Source organism: Ailuropoda melanoleuca, chromosome 8 (assembly GCF_002007445.2).
Source record: "Ailuropoda melanoleuca isolate Jingjing chromosome 8, ASM200744v2, whole genome shotgun sequence".
Taxonomy (NCBI): domain Eukaryota; kingdom Metazoa; phylum Chordata; class Mammalia; order Carnivora; family Ursidae; genus Ailuropoda; species Ailuropoda melanoleuca.
Window position 1 is genome coordinate 20,921,905 of NC_048225.1, and position 7,776 is coordinate 20,929,680.

The following is a 7,776-nucleotide window of genomic DNA, read 5'->3' on the forward strand; positions in this document are numbered from 1 at the left end:
GGGTAACCAGACACAAAAAAATGAAATTGTACCCCTATCTTACACCATTCACAAAAATTAGTTCAAATAAGACCTAATACTGCAAAACTCCTAGAAGAAAACATAGGAAAAAAGCTTCTTGACCTTGGTCTTGGCAAAGACTTTTTAGATATGACACCAAAACACAAGCAACAAAAGTAAAACCCAACAAGTAGGTTTAAATCAAACTAAAAGACTCTGTGTAGCCAAAAAATAAAATATAAAATGAAAAGCTCTTTGTCTTTAGAAACATGCTGGCTGATGGCAGTCCTGATGGTGGTCCAAGATGGCAAAGGAGTTGGAGACCTTAGCTTCATCCGGTCTCAGGCATTCAGCTAGATAGCTATCAAATCATACTGAACACCTGCAAACTCGGCCCGAGATCAAAGAAAAGAATAGCTGCAACACCACGAATAGAAAAGCGACCACTTTCTACAAGGCAGGAGGTGCGGAGAAGTGAATCTGAGGTGACATATGGGAAGGTAGACCTCGGGGGGAGGGAGTCTCTGTCAGCCATCTACTGGCAAGTGATAGAGTAGCCAAGTGCCAAATTGGAACTTTTAGAAGTCTGCTCTGGTGAGGGACATCCCAGCCTAAAAGGCGCTCAAGTGGCAAAGCAGGGCAGAATCCTAGGTGGGACAGTGTGGTCTCAGGATCCTCGGGGTCCCAGGAAGACTGGGAATGCCTGAGTTGGCAGAGTTCCCAGGCATTGGAGTGGGAAAGTCAGCTACAAACAGTGAGCCCAGGAGTGGGCTCTCAGCTCAGGGTTGCCATATACCATGAACCAGGGCGCAGTCATGCGACTGCTCTCCAAAAAGGGGCTCAGCAAGCAGCAGGACCAGTGAGACCCCCACTCCTCCCCCGGGAGGAGCAGGGCAGGTGTGCGCTGCAGGAGTCTGCAGGGTTTGGAGACTTAGAATGTGTTCGCATGCCTGAGATACAAATTCTCAGTCCCAGACTGGGTGAGCACAGAGTGAGGATGGAGACCAGGGAGACAGGAGTGATTGACTGCTTTTCTCCGAGGATGCACTGAGGGGGGGGGGCCCAAGCTCTTGGCTCGCGGGCTGGAGATCCGGAGGTCGCCATTATCATTCTCATCCTCTAAAGCTGAGCGGAAAGCCTTCAGGAAACAAAAGCTACATAGAGCAATCCAGAGCGGATTAGTTAGGCTAGTCCGCTGGTAAGTGCGGTGCAATTCACCTGGGGCAAAGACACCTGAGAATCGGCACAATAGGCCCCTCCCTAGAAGATCTGCAAGAACATGCTGCCAAGACCAAGTTCACCACTTAAGGAGAACTGCAAAACTCCAGCGCTAGGGGAATATGGAATATAGAATTCATGGTTTTTTCCCCATGATTCTTTAGTCTTTCAATTTTAATTTTTTTCTCTTTCCTTTTCCAACCAATTTCTGATTTTATCACTTTTTATAAAATCTTTTTTAATTCACATTTTTACAGTTACATTCTATCCTTTCATTGTATTTAATTTTATTTTTGTATATATATTTATATAGGCTTTTCCTTCTTTACAATTTTGGGATGCAGTTTCTTCTAACAAACAGACCAAAATGCATCCAGAATCTAGTGTATGGCTCTGTTCTCTTCACCTGCCTGATCGTATTCTCTCTCTCTCTTTTTTTCTTCCTCTTTTTTTGTTTTGTTTTCTTAAATTCTTTTTAATTTTCTATCTTTTCAAAGTATTTAATTTTATTTTTGTACCTATATTAGTTTTCCTTTCTTTACAATTTTGGGATCTAGTTTTCTAACAAAGAGACCAAAATACACACAGGATCCAGTATATTGCTCTATTCTGTTCACCTGCCTGATTATATTCTCTCTCTCTCTCTCACTTTTTTTATTTTAATTTTTTTTTTTCGGTTTCGGGTCTCTTCTGCTTTGTTTAGTGTATATGACTCTGGGGTCATTTTGCATTTTGTTCTCTCATTTATCTATTCTTCTCTGGACAAGATGGAAAAACTCACCTCAAAAAAGAGAACAAGAGGCAGTACTGACTGCCAGGGACGTAATCAGTATGGATATAAGTAAGATGTCAGAACTAGAGTTCAGAATAACAATTATAAAGATACTAGCTGGGCTTGAAGAAAGTATAGAAGACACTAGAGTATCCCTTTCTGGAGAAATAAATGAACTAAAATCTAATCAAGTCTAAATTTTAAAAAAGCTATTAATGAGATGCAATAAAAAATGGAGGCTCTAACTGCTAGGATAAATGAGGCAGAAGAGAGAATTAGTGATATGGAAGACAAAATGATGGAGAATAAAGAAGCTAAGAAGAGAGATAAACAACTACTGGATCATGAGGGGACAATTTGAGAGATAAGTGAAACCAGAAAGTGAAAAAATATTAGAATAATTGGGATCCCAGAAGAAGAGGAAGGGTGGGGGCAGAAGGTATACTGAAGCAAATTATAGCAGAGAATTTCCCTAATCTGGGGAAAGAAACAGTCATTCAAGTACAGGAGACACAGAGAACGCCCCTCAAAATCAATAAAAATAGGTCACCACCCCGACATATAATAGTGAAACTTGCAACTCTTGGAGACAAATAAAAATCCTGAAAGCATCTCAGGACAAGAGGTCTATAACCTACAAGGGTAGAAACATTAGACTTGCAGCACACCTATCCACAGAGACCTGGCAGGCTAGAAAGGACTGGCATGATATATTCAGGGTGCTGAATGAGAAAAATATGCAGCCAAGAATACTTTATCCAGCTAGGATGTCATTAAAAATAGAAGGAGAGATAAAAAGCTTCCAGGACAAACAGAAACTAAAAGAATTTGTGATCACCAAACCAGTCCTACAAAAAATATTAAAAGGGGTCCTTTAAGTGAAGAGAGAGCCCAAAAGTAACACAGACCAGAAAGGAACATAGATAATATACATAAATATTAACTTTACAGATAAATATAAAGGCACTAAATTCATATCTTTTAATAGTTACTCTGAATGTAAATGGGCTAAATGGCCCAATCAAAAGACATAGGTATCAGATTGGATTAAAAAAAAAAAAGCAAGACCCATCGATATGCTGTCTGCAAGAGACCCATTTTAGACACAAAGATACCTCCAGATTTAAAGTGAGGTGGTGGAAAATCATTTATCATGCTAATGGACATCAAAAGAAAGCTGGGGTGGCAATCCTTATGTCAGACAAATTAGATTTTATTTTTTTTTAAAGATTTTATTTATTTATTTGACACAGAGAGAGCCAGTGAGAGAGGGAACACAAGCAGGGGAAGTGGGGGAGGAAGAAGCAGGCTCATAGTGGAGGAGCCTGATGTGGGGCTCGATCCCATAACGCCAGGATCACGCCCTGAGCCGAAGGCAGACGCTTAACCGCTGTGCCACCCAGGCGCCCCAGACAAATTAGATTTTAAACCAAAGACTGTAATAAGAGATGAGGAAGGACACTCTATCATACTTAAAGCATCTCTCCAACAAGAAGAGCTAACAATTGTAAATATTTATGCCCCTAACATGGGAGCAGCCAAATATATAAGCCGATTAATAACAAAATTAAAGAAACACATCAATAATAATACAATAATAGCAGGGGACTTTAACACCTCACTCACTGCAATGGACAGATCATCTAAGCAGATCAATAAGGAAACAAGAGCTTTGAATGACACACTGGACCAGATGGACTTCACAGAGATATTCAAGGCATTCCATTCTAAAGCAACAGAATACACATTCTTCTCGAGTGCACATGGAACATTCTCCAGAATAGATCACATCCTGGGTCACAATCAGGTCTCAACTGGTACCAAAAACTTGGGATCATTCCCTGCACATTTTCAGACCACAATGCTTTGAAACTGGAACTCAATCATAAGAGGAAATTTGGAAAGAACTCAAATACATAGAGGCTAAAGAGCAGCCTACTAAAGAATGAATGGGTCACTAAGAAATTAAAGAAGAATTTAAAAAATTCATGGAAACAAATGAAAATGAAAACACGACAGTTCAAAACCTTTGGGATATAGCAAAGGCAGTCCTAAGAGGGTGGTATACAGCAATACAAGCCTTTCTCGAGAAACAAGAAAGATCTCAAATATACAACCTAATCTTACGCCTAAAGGAGCTAGAGAAAGAACAGCAAATAACGCCTAAACCCAGCAGAAAAGAAATAAAGATTAGAGCAGAAATCAATGACATAAACCAAAAGAACAGTAGAACAGATCAATGAAACTAGGAGCTGGTTCTTTGAAAGAATTAATAAGATTGATAAACCCCTGGACAGACTTATCAAAAAGAAAAGAGAAAGGACCCAAATTAATAAAATAATGAATGAAAGAGGAGAGATTACAACCATCACCAAAGAAATACAATTATAAGAACATATTATGAGCAACTATATGCCAATAAATTAGGCAATCTGGAAGAAATGGATGCATTCCTAGAGATGCATAAACTACCAAAACTGAAACAGGAAGAAACAGAAAACCTGAACAGACCCATAAACAGCAAGGAAATTGAAGCAGTAATCAAAAAATTCCCAATAAACAAGCATCCAGGGCCAATGGCTTCCCAGGGGAATTCTAACAAACATTTAAAGAAGAATTAATCCCTATTCTTCTGAAGCTGTTTCAAAAAATAGGAATGGAAGGAAAACTTCCAAACTCTATGAGGTCAGCATTACCTTGATCCCAAAACCAGAAAAGACCCCACCAAAAAGGAGAATTACAGACCAATATCCTGATGAACTTGGATGCAAAAATTCTCATGAAGACACTAGCCAATAGGACCCAACAGTACATTAAAAGGATTATTCACCACGACCAAGTGGGATTCATTCCTGGTCTGCAAGGGTGGTTCAACATCTGCAGATCAATCAATGTGATACACTACGTTAATAAAAGAAAGGACAAGAACCATATAATCCTCTCAATAGATGCAGAAAAAGCATTTGACAAAGTACAGCATCCTTTCTTGATTAAAACTCTTCACAGTGTTGGGATAGAAGGAACATACTTCAATATCATAAAAAGCATCTATGAAAAGCCCACAGTGAATATCATTCTCAATGCGGAAAAAACTGAGAGCTTTTCCCCTAACGAAAGGGACGCCTACTTTCACCACTGTTGTTCAACATAGTACTAGAAGTCCTAGCCTCAGCAATCAGACAACAAAAAGAAATAAAAGGTATCCAAATCGGCAAAGAAGTAGTCAAACTCTCACTCTTCACAGATGACATGACACTCTGTGTGGAAAACCCAAAAGACTCCACCCCAAAGCCGCTAGAACTCATACAGGAATTCAGTAAAGTGGAAGGATATAAAATCAATGCACAGAAATCAGTTGCATTTCTATACACTAACAATCAGACAGAAAGAAGAGAAATTAAGGTGTTGATCCCATTTAAAATTGTATGAAAAACCATAAGATACCTTGGAATAAACCTAACCAAAGAGGCAAAGGATCTATAGTCAGAAAACTATAAAATACCCATGAAAAAAATTAAGACACAAAGAAATGGAAAAACATTCCATACCCATGGATTGGAAGAGCAAATATTGTCAAAATGTCTATGCTACCTAGAGCAATCTACACATTCAATGCAATCCCTATCAAAATACCATCAACTTTTTTCACAAAGCTGGAACAAATAATCCCAAAATTTGTATGGAACCAGAAAATACCCTGAATAGCTAAAGGAATGTTGAAAAAGAAAAGAAAAGCTGGTGGCGTCACAATTTCGGACTTCCAGCTATATTACAAAGCTGTAATCATCAGGACAGTATGGTACTGGCACAAAAATAGACACAAAGATCAATGGAACAGAATAGAGAACCCAGATATGGACCCTCAACTTTATGGTCAACTAATCTTTGAGGAAAGAATATCCAATGGAAAAAAAACAGTCTCTTCAACAAATGACATTGGGAAAATTGGACAGCCACATGCAGAAGAATGAAACTGGACCATTTCCTTACACGATGCACAAAAATAGACTCAAAATGGATGAAAGACCTAAAGGTGAGAAGGAATCCATCAAAATCCTAGAGGAGAACACAGGCAGCAACCTCTTTGACCTTGGCCACAGCAACTTCTTGCTAGACACGTCTCCAAAGGCAAGGGAAACAAAGGCAAAAATGAACTGTTGGGACTTCATCAAGATAAAAAGCTTTTGCACAGCAAAGATAAGAGTCAACAAAACCAAAAGACAACCGACAGAATGGGAGAAGATATCTGTAAAGGGCTTATCAGATAAAGGGCTAGTATCCACAATCTATAAAGAACTTATCAAACTCAATACCCAAAGTACAAATAATCCAATCAAGAAATGGGCAGAAGACACGGACAGATATTCCTCCAAAGGAGACGTCCAAATGGCCAACAGACACATGAAAAAACGCTCCAAATCACTCAGCATCAGGGAAATACAAATCAAAATCACAATGCGATACCACCTCCCACCAGTCAGAATGGCTAAAATTAACAAGTCAGGAAACGACAGATGTTGGCGAGGATGCAGAGAAAGGGGAATCCTCTTACACTGCTAGTGGGAATGCAAGCTGGTGCAGCCACTCTGGAAAACAGTATGGAGATTCCTCAAAAAGTTGAAAACAGAGTTATCCTATGACCCAGCAATTGCATTACTTGGTATTTACCCCAAAGATACAAATGTAGTAATCCAAAGGGGCACCTGCATCCCAACGTTTATAGCAGCAATGTCCACAATAGCCAAACTATGGAAAGAGCCCTGATGTCCATCAACAAATGAAGGGGTAAAGAAGATGAGGTAGATATATACAACGGAATACTACTCAGCTATCAAAAAAATTGAAATCTTGCCATTTGCAACAACGTGGATGGAACTAGATGGTATTAAGCTAAGCAAAATAAGTCAATCAGAGAGACGATTATCATATCTCACTCATATGTGGAATTTAAGGAACAAAACAGAGGATAATCAGGGAAGAGAAGAAAAAATAAACCAAGATGAAATTAGAGAGGGAGACAAACCATAAAAGACTCTTAATCATAGGAAACAAACTGAGGTTGTTGGAGGGGAAGGGGGTTGGGGGATGGGGAACCTGGGGGACAGACATTAAGGAGGGCACATGATGTAATGAGCACTGGGTATTATATAAAACTGATGAATTGCTGACCTCTACCTCTGAAACTAATAATACATTATATGTTAATTAACTGATTTAAAATTTTTACAAAATGAGAAGGAAAAAAAATAAAATTGACCCACTGGGGAAAAAAAAGAATAATATGAAAAAAATTTCAAATGATGTAATTGGAATTAATACTATTAAATAAGATTCTAAGGGTTTACTTACCCATATAATGCTTCATTTACCTATTTTAATTAGTTTTAAAATAATTTTAACAAAGGGAGACAATAGAATTGCTATAAATGGATAAAATAACTTCCAAGTGTTAGAAAAATAAAAATGAGTTTTTCTAAAAAAAAAAAAAAGAAACAAGAATATAAAATGAATAGGTAACTTACAAAATAGGAGAAAATATTTTAAGCCATATATCAGATAAGGGGTCAATATCCAAAATCTATAAAGAACTCATACAATTCAATTACAATAAAACAACTTCTAGCATTTATTGAGCACATGCCAGGCAATTAATGTAAGATCTCATTTCTTTCTTGCAACAACTCAGTAAAGAAGATGTTATCATTTTTATTTCATAAATAAGGAAACTGGGTTTCTGAGATGTTAAGAGAGTAGTCCAGGGCCATTTGGTGAAATAGTAACAGAAC